Consider the following 16,209-nt stretch of genomic DNA (forward strand, 5'->3'; position numbering starts at 1 on the left):
GAATGATCATCCCTGTATGCAACAAGCTTCCCCGTGACACCAGTGTTCATCAGTCTGTCCTCTGCATCTTGGTTTCTCAAGGTATCATCAGGGATTGGCCGGTGGAGATGAAATGAGCCCCTATGTCCTCGCTCCTGCAGCACTGATGTTGCCGTGGGCTGTTGAGTTGGAGAAGACCTTGGGCTTCCCTGTCCTGGCTTCCATAAGGGGCAGAGCTCTACTGCAGGTCCTGGTCTTGCCTGCAGGTCAAGGGCCACCTCACCCTGAGTTCAAGCAGGCCCTTCCCCAGGATGGGGGTGCCGCCTTGTTCCTGAGCGTCCCGGGCTGGCTCTCATCCCAGTCTCAAAATGAGCCTGTTTCTTTTCTCTTGCTGGCTTTGATTTACAGTAACTGCCAGACCCCACTAATTGACAGTCCCTGGTCCAGCCTCTTGCCTCTGCCCAGCAGGACAGAGTCTATTCAGCAGGTGCACAGTGTCATGGAATCAGGGGTCAGAGGATGGCAGAGCTGGCATCACTTGTTCTGGTGAAAAGAAAGCCATCCAGCCGGAGGAAGTGATTTGACAAAGTTCCAGTTAGTAAAAGAGCCCGCCCTGGAACCTGGATCCCCTGGCTCCTACTCAGGGTCTTTCCATTACTCAAAGCAGCCAGGCGCACTGGGTGAGAGGACGGCTTAGAATCACGTCTAGAAGGCGCTCCCCCACCCATCGGGGTCACTGTTCTTCTGTTGTCAGTGGTGACATTTCTGGTGCCCTTCAAATGCTGTGCATGCAAGAATCGCTAGAACCCAGGAGACGGAGGTTGCAGTGAGCCGAGATCACGCCACTGCACTCCAGCCTGGGCAACAGAGAGAGACCTTGTCTCAAAAAAGAAAAAAAAAAAAAAAAACCCAAAAAGCAAAAAACAAAACAAAACAAAAACAAATGCTGTGCATGTTCAGGAGGCCTCCTTCCAGGTGTCACCAAGGATGTGCTGGTGCTGGGCCTGGAAACACATTCCACAGCATCTTCTAGAAGATGTTCTTACAAGTGTTCACAAGATAAAACAGCAAACTCCACAAACTCAAAGACATCGCAACGGAGAGGGGCAGGACACGGGAGGTGATCGCTCATGTCTGTGTGCGGTGTGCTGCGTCATTTGCTCCTTAAACCAGCAAGAAAGGCTCAAATCAGTCCCAGCCTGACATTTGAGAGGCCCAGCGCGAATGCACAAAGGGAGGCCCACATGCCATGTCTCTAAATATTTGAAAGTTATAAATCAAGTTAATAAACTGGAAAATAGGTTTTGTTCTTTCCCCCTGCCTTGACAAATATACCTTTATAACAACTTCAAAAGCAAGGCTCTGATTTGCATCCTTGGACCCTTGAACATAGAAGGGAAGTGGGAGTGAGGCCTCGGGCCCTATCTGTGGCCCCCCTCTTACTTTTCCCACCCAGAGCTTGGACAGGGGAGCAGCTCAGCCTGAGAGCCCAGCCTTCATCCAAACCCCATAGACCAGGAAAAGGCCACACAGGCCTGAACGTGGCCCATCTGAGCAGGAGCTCCCTGGGCCCTGGGTCCCAGGTGGAAGGGAGGGAGTGGACTCTGCGAGGGCACCCCCTGAGCCCTGGCCGTCTTGCCTGGAGAAAGCACAGGGCAGGGTTCTCTAAAACCCAGCCCAGGCAGCCCTCTTGCTCATGGATCAAGACAGTACTATGAATACTAAAATTATTTCCATCTTATTGATGGTGTAACTGTAGCTCAGAAAACTTAAGTGACTGCCCATGGTACATGCTAATCACTAGAGGAGCTGGGATGTAACCCGGGTCTGCCTGACTCCGGGTCTCCTGCTGTCACCACCTTTATTGCCGTCCCAATGTCATCATCACCTGGGACATACAGGGGGCCCCATCGCCTTGAGCCAGCAGAAACACAGAAACAACGTCTGTATGGGCCTCCTGTCTCAACCCCTCACCTGCCCAGCTCTTCTGAGCTAGGAGAGCCATGATGCGCTCCTTCCTCATCCCCTGCCTTTGCAGTTGCACCGAGCCCTGCAGCTGCGCCCCTTGTGCCCGCCACTCCTCACCTCGGCCACTGAGCAACCTCCTGCTCTGCACAAAGCCTCCGCACATGCCCTTCCAGATGCAGTTCCCTCTGTTGCCTCAGAGTGGGCACCTCTCCCAGCTGAAGCCCACTCCTCCTCCTCACCTAGGCTCAGGTGGATTCTGTCACCTCCCTTCTCCAGCACTAAGGTGGACGCTTTGTGTGGTGACTGCTCTGTTAATTATCTTCCTACAAAAAGCCGCATGCGCCACACCCCCATGTCTAGCCACCGGGTGGCACAGAGCCAGCTGCCCCTAAATGGAACTAACAGGTTCCCTAGAGGACAGAAAGCTGGCCCTCCTTGTCCTTCTGAGCTTCAGCCTGAATCAGCCTCTTCTGAGAGATGAGAGCAGGGAGGAGCCATTGCAGCTGAACATGCCTAAGACAGTCACTTCACGCTTCTTCTTGAAACCCTGGGCCCACGGATGGACAAGTCCCTTCACAGGCAAACAGCAGAGGCCAGTGGACTCTGGCCCTGGACTGAGAGTCTTCATTGCTCTCTGGAGAAGGGCAGGGATGTCGCCACCCTTAGTGTCCTCTGTCCCACAGAGCCCAACAGAAATTTCATCCTTCCTTCTCTCGTATCCCTAGAACACAGGAATCGCCTTCAAGTAGCTTATAGACTCAAAAGGGAACAGGAGAGACCGATTTAGAGAGGGCTTTGTGCGCTGAGAGTGCCAAGAGGGCAGTGCCAAGAGGGTTCCAGCTGTGCATTTGGAGCTCCCCTCGGGGGAAGGCCAGTCCTCAGGAGGTCTGCCAGGCCCAAGGGCTCTGGCCCAGCACCTGCCCTGCCCTGTCTCTGACGTCATCTCCCACCCATGCTCTACTCCCTGCCTCCTGCGTTCTGGCCTCGAGGCACCCATGCTGGCCCCTGATTTTGGCAGGCACATTTGTTGGCCCAGGGCCTCTGCACTGACCCTTTGCCTAGAACACCCTTCCCCGAGACACCACAAAACCCCCTCCATCATCTCCCTCAAATCTTTGCTAGAAAACCACCTTATTAGCGAGGCCAGCCCTGCCCACCTTGCCTGAAAACGTGCACACTCTTCCCCTCCTCTGCCATTACTTCCAATCTAAGTCTACAGTTCTGTTCTTCTATCACTCACAATATTGCTTATTGACTTAGCATATTAGTCGGTCATCGTCTGCCTGCTTTCCTCTGCTAGATTATCAGTTCTCAAGGGGGAGGTCCTTCATCTGACTTGTTCACTAACATTTCCCAAGAGCCTAGAACAGTGTCCGGTATTTAGTGGTATAAATACATGTTTATTGGATAGATGAATAAATGAATTGGGAGAAATTCTGAAAGATAGTATTTTAAGTTTAAATCTTTTATTTATTTATTTATTTATTTCTGGGACGGGGTCTTGCTCTGTTGCCCAGGCTGGGGTGCGGTGGTGCAATCGTGGCTGACTGCAACCTTCAACTCCTGGGCTCAAGGAGTCCCACCTCAGCCTCCCAAGTAGCTGGGACTTCAGGTGTGTACCACCATGCCCAGCTGAGTTTTCTTTCTTCTTCTTCTTTTTTTTTTGTTGTTGTTGTAGAAACGGGGTCTCACCATGTTGCCCAGGCTGGTCTCCAATTCCTGGGCTCAAGCAATCCCCCTGCCTCAGCCTCCCAAAGTGCTGGGATTACAGGTGTGAGCTACCATGCCTGGCTGGGCATTTTTCTTCACTCGTCTATTTCACAGCTTCCTGTAGGATTATAAGAGGCAATGTCTCATGCATCTTGCACCAACTGAAAGAAAACTTCTCTGTAAGGAATCAAGGGGAAGGAAGAACCTCTAGGTGGCCTTGCCCTCTCTGGCCCCCCCAGATCCTCCCACCGTCACTGAGTTTCAGTGTGCCTGACACAAAAGGAAGTGCCATCAGCAACACCAACACAGTGCCATCTTCCCTTTTGAGTAGTGTTTCTTGATGTTTCTCATTAAAAAACGATTCATTGTAGAAAATGAATGCAGGCTTACAGAAGACATTTTAAATCCTCCATTATCCTGCAGCCCAGAGATAACCACAGCTAATATTTGCATATACTCTTCCAATCTTTTTTCCATGCATACATATGAATTAGATATTAGAATGAGAAGTTTCATAATGTACACAGGATTTGGTGTCCCCGTCTTATTTACTTAGTGTTAAATCGTTAGTATTTTTCTATATGATCAAATAGTTTTTGAGAATATTATTTCTATGGCTACATACCATTCTGTGCTAACTCATTTATCTGACCACTCCATATGATTTGACGTTGGAGTTGAGGCTCCTCCAACCAAGACTGCTCTTCCTCCTTCCCTTCCTCTTTCCTCTGGCCCACTCTCCTCCTGGTCCCCATCACTGATTACCCTCCCGCCCTCAGGCCCATGCCAGGCAGAATGGGAGCCACAGGGCAAGACACCACCCTTGCCCTGGACAGGCTGCCTGTCCATTTGAGGCATGTGACAATTCCCCCATGAGAAAGCACCTGCACTCACAGAAATAGAAGCCACAGGTCAAACAGGGAGCCAGGAGGTAGAGGTGGGACAAAGCATTTCCAGATGGGGATGAATGGCCCATCCAAAAAGACCTTGGAGCATTTATCACGTGCCAGGGCCATGGGCACACCAGTGAGCAATGCAGCCAACTAGGGCTCAGCACCGGGGCTGTGGTCAGAAACAGCCAGCACCCAGAAGGATGCTGCATCCCCAAGTCCAGACTGAGACTCCTGCCTGCAAACATGGTTCCTGCCCTTCCGGAGCCTACTGCCTCAGAGGGAGACAGACACTAATCAAACAACCTCACAGGTAAACTTGGAATTGTAACTGGTCCATGAAGGAGACAAGGCAGGGGTCTGCCAGCACCTGTAACCTGGGGTTCCCTTGGGAGGCAGAGCGGCAGCAGCCGGTGGGGAGGAGCAGGTGGACAGTGGGACTGGAAGAAGGTCTGTTGTCTGGGGAGCAGGGTCTGTGCGAGACAAGGCCCTAGATACAAACAGAGGCCAACCAGGCCCCTGCAGCCAAGCTAGCTCTCAATCCTCAGAGGACTGGGGGCATTGAAGGCCTTTAAGCAGAAGCAGCTAAGACTGGATTTCCATTCTTAAGAGTTTCCCCTGTTTGTGGAGGAGTAACTGGCTTGGGAGGCGCTGAGAGTGGGTGAAGGGACATCAGTAAGGAGACTGCGTGCACGCTTGGACCCGGGTGGCAGGTCCCAGTACTGGGTAGGGCAAGCTGCTGGTGGCTTGGGTAGGGACAGTGGCAGGGGGCAGGAAGAAGAAAGGAGTGATGTTTAGGAGCTGGAATCAGAAGATCTGGATCAACGCTGTGACTCTCCAAAAGATGCCTGTTAATACAGCCGCTAGCTTAGGACCGTTGCCTCAGTAGCACGACTAGGTCTGTACTGGCAAGATGTCTCCTTAGACGTCATCCCTTAGAGGACCTTCCAGTGAAGGTCAGAAAGGAAGGGAGTAGGTCAGGGCTGGATGCGGAGTTGCAGTGAAGGACGCGGGCACCAGAGGGCAGCACGAGTGTCTCGGGCCCCTACAGGGGCTAAGGCCCCACAAAAGGCCCGGCCAGCCGCGCACCTGCTTGGAGCCTGCGCCAGTCGCTTTGCAGCCCCACCACTCAGCTTCGTGTCTGCCCATGTAGACGGCGCCTGCGCGCATGCCCCGGGCTATCGTGAGCATGGCAGATTGGAGCCCTTTGAAAGACGCTTCCAGCCCCGGGCATCTAGGAAAGGTGCTTGATGAGGTCTGGGGTAAGAGACCCCCATTCAGTAACCAGCCTTGGGGTCTCCATTGTCTGGCCTGGGTCCCTCGTCTGGTCCTGAAGACCTGCGGTCCGGGCAGCTCGGGCTACTGTCCTGCGTGTGCCTTAGGGTTTGCAGCTCTGGGCTCTGATGCAGCAGGGACTGGGTCTTAGGATCTAAAGACAGCCAGAGGTGGCCGATGCCGCGCCCCTGGGGGGACAGACACCCTGTGGTTAGTGGGGCAAACACTCGGGTCTTTGCGCCTCAATTTCCTCATCTGGCAGCCAGAGATGCCAACACTTGCCCTGCTGGGTCGTCGGGCGGTGTGGCCCACGGTAGGCCCTCGGGGGCAGTCGTGGCCGCGGGTCCTATGAACTCCAGCCGTTTGGGGGTGGGCGAGGCCCTGGGCATGGGGTCCCCCTGCGCCCTCCATGCGGACAAACTTCTGACAGTGGCGCAGCCACGTTGCCACAACTGGGGGAAACTGCTTTGGTTTTGGGTTTAATGAGAAAATGGATGTTTGGCTTTGGTTTCATCTGGGGTTTGGCAAAGGCGTGCAGTTCCTCTCCACTCGTGGGGGCTACCCGGGCCGGGGAACCGAAAGGGCGCTAGGACCCGGGGCGCGCTCGGACCCGGGGCGAGAACGGGAGGCCGGGATCGCGGTGAAATACTAGCGGCGGAGAGCTAGGCCGTCGCCAGGCAACCTCCCTGACGCAACGCAGGGGAAAAAAAAAGTCCTTTCCGAAAGGAGCAGCGCCGAGAATTCACCGGAGCTCGGGGAGGCGAGGCGGGAGCGCTGAGCTGAGGCCGGGCCGGAGCCGGGCGGCGCGGACCCCCGCAGGAGGAGGCGGCGGGAACACCGGCGAGTCCCCAGCAGTGCCCCTGGGCTCCCGGAAGGTGGGTTTGCGCCGGCGGCGGGGACTTTCCCAGGGGCCGGGAGGTGTGGCCGCGGCGGGCAGCGCGGTCTGGGCAGGGGCTGAGGCGTCGCAGGTCCCCAGCGCGAGCAGTGGCGCGGAGCAGTCCGATCCCAAAGCGCCCCGGAGGGAACGCGCGCCTACCGCCCCCGGGAGAGGCCGCTCATGCGCTCCCGCGGGCTCGCTGCCCTCCCAGAGGAGCCGGGCAGCCAGGGCTGGACTTCATCTCCCAGCTCCCTGCTGGCCGTGTCCGGGCTCGGATTCTGGGTGGAGGTTTGGGGTCTGCCGTCTGAGAGGGAGGGCCCCACTCAGCCTCTCCGGGTCCACTCCCAGGCGGCTGGTGACCTCCAAGCCCAGCCTGGCTCCTGTCTTCAGGTTCAGTGAGATGGAAGTTTCTGTCCCCACGGATGCGGTCCTTAACTCAGGGGAAGTGGCCCAGGGCACCTGGGCCCAAGGGTGCTCTAAGGACCCAAGCCAATGTGACCTGAGGGAACGGCACTGCCCCAAGGGCTCCCGGGAATGAGCAGGTCAGCCGTGAAGGTGGGCACCCTGAGTCACCGAGACACGGGGCCATAGACCGCAAGGGGTAGGGTGTCTTCTTCAGCCAAGTCAGGTTGGATGTATTGCTATTTTGCAAACCCGTTACTGCCTGGTTTTTATTCCCGGTGGGGCTTGGAGGGAATTCTGAGGACTAGGACCTCCTGGGAAGATCTGGAAGGAGGGTTGACTGTAGGTTGGGGCTGGCTTCTGCCTTATGCCTGCGAGCAGGTTCTCCCAAGTCAAGTTTCCACAAACTCCCCGTCATTGCTGGAGAATCCCAGAAGATGAGATCAGGTCCCTATCCACAGGGTTTTCCCCAAGGGACACATGCTCCAAAGCAGCTTCCCATTGACACAGTAGACACAGTCCTGCCCCCTCACTAAGCTCAGGATGGAGCGTGGAGAGCGTGGACAAAGTCTTGGGAAAGCAGAGGTGCTGTGGCGCCTGTTGCCTGAGCGCGTCGGCAGGATAGGAAGTTCTGCAGCGTGTTTTTAAGGAGCTTGGAAAGCAGCCATGGGCTGTGCTTGGAATGGATGAAGATGACAGCTCTTCTTTCTTTAGTGCATTTATGGACCATGCACTACTTAGAAACACTTCGCATCCCTTGGTCACTCCATCCTCCCCATCAATCTTCAAGGAGACTCTATTATCCTTGTTTTGCCAATGGGACTCTAAGAAATTAAGTGACCTGGTGTGGCTCCCCCACCTGGTGAGAGAGCAGAGAGTCAGCCTCACGTGCCTGACTCCTGGGACAGTGCTCTCAAAGGAAGGCTGCTTTGGGAAATCTGAGGCACCTAAGGCCCAGAGAGGGGCAGAAACCACTCACACCTGGATGAAATGAGAACTGTGTGGTGGGGCTCATCTCATGACCTGGGAAGGTCCCTTGCCTGCTTGAGGAAACCTGTGGAGCCAGGAAAGCAGTTTCTTCCATCAGGAGCTGCAAGGCTGTGCCGTCAGGCCTGGCCAGCCTCAATTTTTCTCCCCTGAAGCAGAAGAAAGGGTTGCTCCCCCACACCCTGTTGTCCTCCTTGCCTGCCCAGAGCCCCCAGACTCCCTACGCACTTGCTCCTGTTCTTCTGGTCCTCCCAATTACATGCATGGATTTCCACTAAATTGCCAGTCCCCGCCTTCCTGTCTACTAGCTTGGCCCCCCTCCAAGAGGGACTCTGGCAGGGAAATAAATTAAGGCCATGCCTAAGTATTTGCTGAGAGAGAGCCACAGAGCCCCAGGCCAATGAGGAAGAAACTACTTGCTAGGCTTCTCACACCCTGGCTGCTGTGTTCTCTAGGCAGATCTTGCTTGCAGAAAGCCCCGTTGGCCCTACAGGAGCTCCAGGAATTCCAAGAACCCTTTGGGAGCTGTGCTTTCCCAAGGGACTTGAGCTGCTTGCAAAGGTGGAAAATGAATAACTGAGCACTTTGCTCCTGGTTTCCAGACCGGGGGTGGGAGAGCACTCACGTGCCACTAACTGGAAATCCCTTAGGATTAGCCTGGCTGGCTCTTACTGTGCAAATGCACCCTGAGACTTCGATTGCCATGTGGAGATAGGAAGGAAAAGCACAGACTGAAACAGACGTTGAAGGGCTGAGGGTGGGCTACATGGCGGGCAGGGGCAGGTGGGGAGCAGGAAGGATGGGACAGGGTGGGAAAAGAGTTTGGGAGGGGTGGCAGGTGAGCCTCGCTGGCTCTGCAATCACCTGTAGAGTCTGAGCTGTCCCCGAGGGCCGTGTTGCCAGGACGAGTCGGGTAGGCCGCAGGTGTCAGCTTTTCCCTGGCCATTAAAGGCCAACTCTTCCCCACCATGACCCCACCACTTCTCTCTGGAGAAGTGTTGGAGTGGAAGGACAAGCATGGAGAGAGAAGGTGAGCAGAGCAGTTCGAGGGGGGCTGCTCCCACCTCACCCCCTTTCCTTCTGCGCACTGCCCGCCTGCTCAGCTCTGCCAGGCAGCATCAAATCTCATCCATCAGCCACTCTCGAGAGAAGGACTTTGCTGAGCAGTAGCCCAGTCTCCCTGTGGGCACAGCCGTCAAGGGGGCCTCTCTTCTCTAGCAGTAGCTGTCTAGTGTCAGGCTCCTCCCCATGCCAGGGCCCTGCCACGTGGCCTCAGCAAGCACACAGTAGCTCCCCCCCAAGTTGTCATCTATAGTGGGGGGTGGCTTTGCTCCCCCACCGCAAAACTCTCTTCACTGAGGAATTTCCAAAAGGTCCCTCGGGTGCGCTTAAGTGTGATCCTCTGCCCCAGCGGCCTTTGCAGAAACCTGCAGAGGATGAGGGTTCACCTTCTCCCCCTGCGGGCATAGACCAAGCCCCGATTTCTTCAGTGTGGCCAGAAGTTCCTTCCAGGGCATCCTGATCCAAAGGTGGAAGCTGGCAGTAGATGCCCAAGGGCTCCCTCGCAGGGCTTGTCCCTTGGGACCTAGAGGGACAGACCCAGGTCAGACCCCATTTTCCAGGTCCAGTGGTAGGTATGGAAAGAGCCTAGGCAGTGACTTGCGCACTGGCTACAGTTCCAGGCCTTCTCAAAGGCTGAGCAGCATTTCCTCATTCCAGGAAGCCAGCGGAGCCTCCGCAAGCTGGCTGGGCACAGCAGCCCCTATGTCAGCAGGCTCATGCTTAGGGTGGTGGCCACCCAGGAAGGTTCTGGATGAGGGTCCTTGCCTTAGGGACCTGGCCCCCACTGTCCACCTTCGAGTTGAAAGTGACACTACCTCCCTAGTCTTGTGATCAGCTCCATGCACCTCACCCTGGAAGTCCCATGCCAGGCGTGAACTGACCTAAGTCCCTCGAGTCACAAAGGCACCTCCCAGATTTGGTTGTGTGGCTGCTGCTATTTTGTTTATTTGTTTGATAGCAGCCCCTGAAAACTTGGAGGAAGGTGAAGACAACCTCATTATCAAGTTTGAATGAAAGCAGCCTCAGAGCAAATTCTGCCAGACATGTACACATTTTTGGACAGATATTTACCTGCAAACAGGTCCAGCGGAGTCCATACAGCCTGTCCTGTGGGCTCGGTGAAGCCCAGCAATCTGCTCTCTGCTGCCCTGACCACACCTCCCTGGAGCTCTCATGGATTCTTTTACCTGCTCTTTCCTGAGTCAACAGTGTCTCTGAATTCATTTACCCAACCCACATATCTTGAATACCTCTGTCTTTACCAATGAGAACGCATTTCTAATGTTTACTTTGCTAATCATCAAATGCCCAATGCTGACCAGAGATAAAGACGCTGAAGTGCCTGTCCCTGCTGTCTCTGGAGCAGACGCTTTCTGCTACGAGGCAGTGGCTGTGAGTGGGGTAGGGGTGGGTGTTGCTGATTTGAATACACCTAGGTTGCAGCTGGCATAATGAAACCACACAGAACAGCCCACCATCTCTGCAAAGGAGTTTAATCCAAATGCACCACCCTACCAAGGAAGCAGAAGGTGAAGTCCGTGCCCTCAGGGAGCGTGCAGTCTGGCGAGGTTGCTGGTGAATAAAGGCAGTTTGTGCAGTAGAGTCCTGAGCTCACAGTAAGATGCTGTTCTGCACGCTCGTTAACTTTCGCAGTGCCGGAGCCATTTCCCAATTCGATGGACCAAGGAGAGTGACAGCCAAGCACAGTGAAGAGCAGGAGGTGACAGTCCCATTAGAGGTGTAACTAAAAATTCACGTAAACTTGATCTCATTTGGTCCTTCCAAGACTGTGAGGTACAACTCATTACAATCCTGTTTCATGGATGTGGAACGTAGGCCTAGGAGGGTTGAATCTGTTGATCAAGGTCATAGAACTAGTAAGTGGCAGAGCTGGCTGTCAACCAACCCACATCCCCCGACACCCGGCTCTGCCCTGTTCTAACCTGCTCCATCCCTTTCTCCTGCTCCTGATTCCTTTCCTCTGCGAGGTGTGAACCCGGGAGGCTTCAGCAGCCCGGTACCTCCAGCGCAAACTGACACGGCAGGGAAGCAAAGTCACACATCCCATTTTCTGCCCTGCCTGCGGGCACTCAGGCCATATGTCCCTGCCAAACCCCAGTGCAGGCACAGCACTGCTCCTGCAGCCACTTACAGGCTGCACTGGGTAGTCCTAGCCAGGCTGAGGCCACACTGGGACCCCACTGCGTCCAAACACCAGGAAACCCTAAGGACCCTTCTAGCCCCTGCGAGGTCAGCACCCTCAGCCCGAACTTGGAGGTGCCCAGTTGGCATAAGCACAGGGAACACCATGAAAGGCTTTAGGAAGTCTTTTAGAAACCCTGGGCTTTGGAACTTGTGCTGCAGAGTAAAATAGAAAGCAGATCATCTGGACAAATCCCCACTTGAGCTGGAGTTTGTTGATTCTGCCTATTTTCAACTTGGAGCCAATTATCCTGTGGATTCAAATAGTCCTCAGTCTGCCTTGTTTGGAGGCTGAGGCCAATGCCAGCTGGTTAGGAGCCACTCTGGTGGGCTGAAGCCATGGGGGAGGGCACACATCCCCCGTGTCCTTAGCTGTGCCCTGGTGTCTGAGTTTCAGCCAGCTGGGAAGTGTTTCCTGTTTGTATAGCCAGGGCACCGGCCTGCACTGCATTCTGCTTTCATCTCTGCAGATTGCTTTAAAGGCCACTTTGTATCTACTTTCTGCCCTCTAATCCCCACTGCCACCATTGCCTTTGGCCAGAAAAGCCCTGGGTCTCATGTGGCAGTTGGCAGGGCAGCAGCAGGCTGCCTTAGCCCGTCTGGGCATCTCTGCCTTGTCGAGTGTTTCCCGGGAGGAAAACCACATCCTTCTCTGCTTTTCCCACGGCTACCTTCCCCCTCCCCATCTCCTCCAAAATCAAACTGTCAGATTCTCAGGCACCTCTCCCTGCCTGCCAGGGCCACCCTTTCCCAGAGCCCCGCAGCCTTGGAAGGGACACACCAGCGACTGGGCGTCCCAAGAGCCCCTCTCCCTGTGGTGGCCCTGGGCTTTCTCCCCGCCTTTCGGGGAGGCCATAAATTAGATCTGTGGCTCCCAGGAGCCAGGGCCTCCTTCTGACCAACAGGGAAGCCGTCTTTCTTGGCGATTTTCTCAGCAGCCTCTTTCACCGGGCTAAATGAAAAGGAAGGTTTCCGCGCTCCCAGCCTTCCTGCAGGACTGTGCATCAGCTCCAAGCAGCCTGAGCCCATCAATTATTCAGCACGGACACAGCACTTTGAATTTGCAAAGGTCTTAAGTATTTTTATAGATTCTTTCCTCATAATGTCCCAGCGAGACAAGCAAGGTTTCCCTGTTTCCTAGACAATAGATGCAAGGTTCAACTTGGAGTCGGAAGACTTGGGTGCACGCCCAGCCAGCCCCACTCATGGAGTTGTGGGACCTGGGGCAGTTCTTTCGATGGCTCTGGTGTGCTGTTCTCTGTGGTATAATTCTTAGGAAGGCCTCCCTAGCCCAGGTCATTGTGTGTGTAGGGAAAACAATCTGCAAATGCAGTGTGATTACAAAATGTGTGTGGTTGCTCTTCTTGCACCAGGTGTGGAAACGGAAGCTTCGATCCTGAGCTGAAGTGCAACCATTAGCACAGGACACTGCAAACCGGGCGTTGCTGGGAGACAGTCCCCAGGGAAACACGGGCGAGTCGGCGCCTCTACTCCCTGGCCCCATGGGCGTGGCTCCATGACATGGTGGTCCCCCTACCTGTTGCTGTGGGCTGACTTTGCATGTGTCAGGGTGGAATAGGGTGGAGAGGTCATCACACCCAAACCAATGGCTTGGGGTGGGACAGGACCCCGGTAGCTGACTTCCAGGCCAGGAACTCTTTTCTGTTCCACACCAGGCTGGGTCTGTCCAAAATGTTTCTCCCACTCCCATCAGCAATGCTGGGACCCCCAGATGGGAGGCACCCAGAGCTGCCTAAAGCCAGAGTCTTAGGGCAGTCTAGGGGTGCAGCCCACTAGGGCACCTGCCCCATCCCAGAGTCCTGTACTGGGTTTCATGCTACGTACCCATCCTTTCACACTGGTGGCCCCAGGAGCCACCTCCATCAACCAAAACAAACAGACAAATGAAATGAGTCCCTGGCCGGGTGCGGTGGCTCACGTCTGTAATCCCAACACTTTGGGAGGCCAAGACAGGCAGATCACCTGATTTCAAGAGTTCAAGACCAGCCTGGCCAACATGGTGAAACCCCGTCTCTACTAAAAATACAAAAATTAGCTACCTGTGGTGGTGGGTGCCTGTAATCCTAGCTACTCAGGAGGCTGAGGCAGGAGAATCACTTGAACCCGGGAAGCAGAGGTTGCAGTAAGCTGAGGTCACGCCACTGCATTCCAGCCTGGGTGACAAGAGCAAAACTCAGTCTCAAAAAAAGAAAAGAAATTAAATGAATCCCTGTTCCAGTTGAATTTCAAAGAGTCGTGTGACTTGCCCAGAGTCACAGGTTGTTAGTGGCAGAACTTCCCTTAGGCTGAGGTCCCCTCACTGCCCAGCCCTGCCCAAGGACTAAGACCCCAGCCCTGGAAAGAGGCCCTCCCGCCACAGCAGCCGTACTCACAGCACCCACGTGCTGGGCACTGCAGACCGAGGTGCTTGGTCTCTTCTTCCTCGTCTGCCCAGAACAACTTTACAGAAAAACTAAGCATTGCCTTGGGAATATTTCAGTGTTGTTATTTGCCCATGAGGTTTCTAGGAACACTGGACTTTTAAGTACTATAAAGCTCACATGCCTGTTACTTCTGTGCAAATGGAGCCGTCTGAAAGATGGTGACAGTGGTGGAGTTGGGGAGACTTGAGCTGGACCTCCATGACCTGCTTGTGAACTGTGGTTTCCTTGCCTGCAGTAGAGATAATATAAGACACTAGATAATACCAGTCGTGCCTCAGGGTCATTTCAAGGGCTAAACTAGATATTGCACAGTGCCTGCCACAATAGGAAAAAGGTCTCCTCTTTTCCTCCTCCTTCTAACAATTTTCATTTATTTCTGTATAAATGAGAAATAGAGAAATGGATGATAGAGAGAAAACTAGTCATTCATTGACTATTATCAGAAAGTATGTGTTGAAGTTGAACTGGTTACACCCAGCAGGTGGCCATGAGCAGCAGGGGGAAGAACTGAGGGCGACTCAGCCCTCCTGAAGCCCGGGCTAGTGTGGGCAGTGCCATTCCAGCCCCTCTTGACGGCAAGAGAATCTTCTGGTGCGTTTCACTGGGAAGTTCAGCTCTTTAGGTTCTGCTGGGCCTAAGGGCTCAGAAGATGTCAGGATGCTCTCTCTTTCTCTCTCTATTTGTTTTTCCCTTAGTTCTCCTTACCTCAGGCTTATTCCCTTTTTACTGCAAACGGGCTTTCTCCAGACTCTGGAAACTCCAAGTTTATATCCTCCCAGCTGAGCTGCTCCTGATGAAAAGACCCTATTTCTCCAAGTGTCTGTGTTTAAATCCCATGAAAATATTCTGATTGGTCTTTTGTGGCCCATTGCACATCCCCAGGCCCAGTCACTATTGCCAGAGTAAGGGCTAAAATGAACATCTCTTTCTAGGTGTCGTGAGTGTTCCTGGGGCAGGGGTGATGGGCAGGTGCTGTGACTCATGGTCCCTTCAGAACCACCTGAAATTAGACAGGAGTGATGCCCACAGAAGGGATGCTGGAAAAAGATAGATCTGTTCACCTGACAGGCACATCAGAAATGTGACTCAGTAAAACCATCCAGCAGGTGCACTGCTGCACTGAGAGTGGGCAGGAAAGTGCTCAGATCGAGGTGTGAAGGGAGGAAGCCATCAGCTCCATTCGGAAGAGCACAGAAGACTGTCGAGTGAGGTGCTGTTTGACCCAGGCTTGAAGACTGAGTCAAATTCAAATGTAAGGCTATCGCGGAAGGATGAGACATAAAGTTGAGATCAGCATCCCAAACCACCCCATCTCAACTCAAGAAAGATGACTCAGCCACCAGAAGCATTCCGACTTTGAACGTCTTACCCATGAAGCTGTGGGAGGTCTTCTGCTAGGGAGATGTCATCTGGAGCTGTGAACGACTCTGGCTGGACTTTGTTCGCTGACTTCACCGCATCAGCGTCATCAGCACACACAGAACATCTGCTGTTTGCAGGGCCCTGTGCTCGGGACACAAAAAGTGCAGCAGTGTCCTGCCCCTCCAGGAGCTGATGTCTGGTCAGGAAGACAGGACCACAGACTCCCACAGTTTAAGGTCATGAGGGCCAGTGTGCAGTCAGCATGAGGAAAGCAAGTGCCTGGAGAATTCAGAGAAAGGTGGCCTGGAAGGTGGGGAGTCTGAGAGGGCTTTAGGGAGGAGGCGAGCCCTCGGATGAGCTTTCAGGCAGTGCAGGGCCTAGCTCACCAGTGAGGGCCAAAGACAAGGACAAAGGGCCAGATGGACTGCCCAGCAAGTCCTCTTCATTCATTCATGTGCCCACTCTCTTACTCAGCAAGTTTCCTGAGCACCCGCTGTGTGCCGGGCACTGCTCTGAGTGCCGGGGTCACAGTCAGGAACAGAATTCGGAAGCCCCTGCCTGCTGGGACCTGGCATTCTCAAGGGTGGGACACAGAGACACCAACAAACATCATGGGGTAAGTGATGAGCTCCAGAAGCACCAGGAAGGCGAGCGCTGGGCTCCATCCTGTGGCCCAGGCTGGGGTTTGCGTGGAGATGACGTGCAAGCAGAACCAGGCATGAAGCAGCCAGCATATGACATTGTGGCACAGCATCAACGCCCTTCAGAAGAGACTGCTGAGTTCTCACAAGGGTATGCAGTAGGGAGGGGAAACCCAGGCAGCAAACAGGAGGCTTCCACGAAGGGGGAAGGCTAGTGCTGTCCTGGCTGGACAACACGTGCCGGAGGGACTGCTCGCCCGGCAGTGTAGACCACAGGGGTGCTTAGAGAAAACCCCAGGAGCGCTGTCCTGTGGAGCCCTGATCCCACCCACATCCCTAACTCAGCCCTGTTCACACCCCTAACCCAGCCCTGTTCACACCCCTAACCCAGCCCCGCCCACACCCCTAAC

At 54.4% G+C, this 16,209-nt stretch overlaps 1 protein-coding gene across 3 annotated transcripts in view; it reads left to right on the top strand.

The window, feature by feature from the left end:
* The first annotated feature begins 6,600 nt into the window (after positions 1–6,600).
* The window catches only part of FAM167A (family with sequence similarity 167 member A), a 48,458-nt gene continuing 38,849 nt past the window's right edge, over positions 6,601–16,209 (top strand). For 2 of the 3 annotated variants that reach the window (XM_032162467.2, XM_058443197.1), the window contains exon 1: positions 6,601–6,697. The gene's annotated coding sequence lies outside the window, so the exon portion shown is untranslated. The remainder of the gene's footprint in view (positions 6,698–16,209) is intronic. The other variant, XM_058443198.1, reaches the window with a different exon arrangement.

Source organism: Hylobates moloch, unplaced genomic scaffold (genome assembly GCF_009828535.3).
Source record: "Hylobates moloch isolate HMO894 unplaced genomic scaffold, HMol_V3 SCAFFOLD_8, whole genome shotgun sequence".
Taxonomy (NCBI): domain Eukaryota; kingdom Metazoa; phylum Chordata; class Mammalia; order Primates; family Hylobatidae; genus Hylobates; species Hylobates moloch.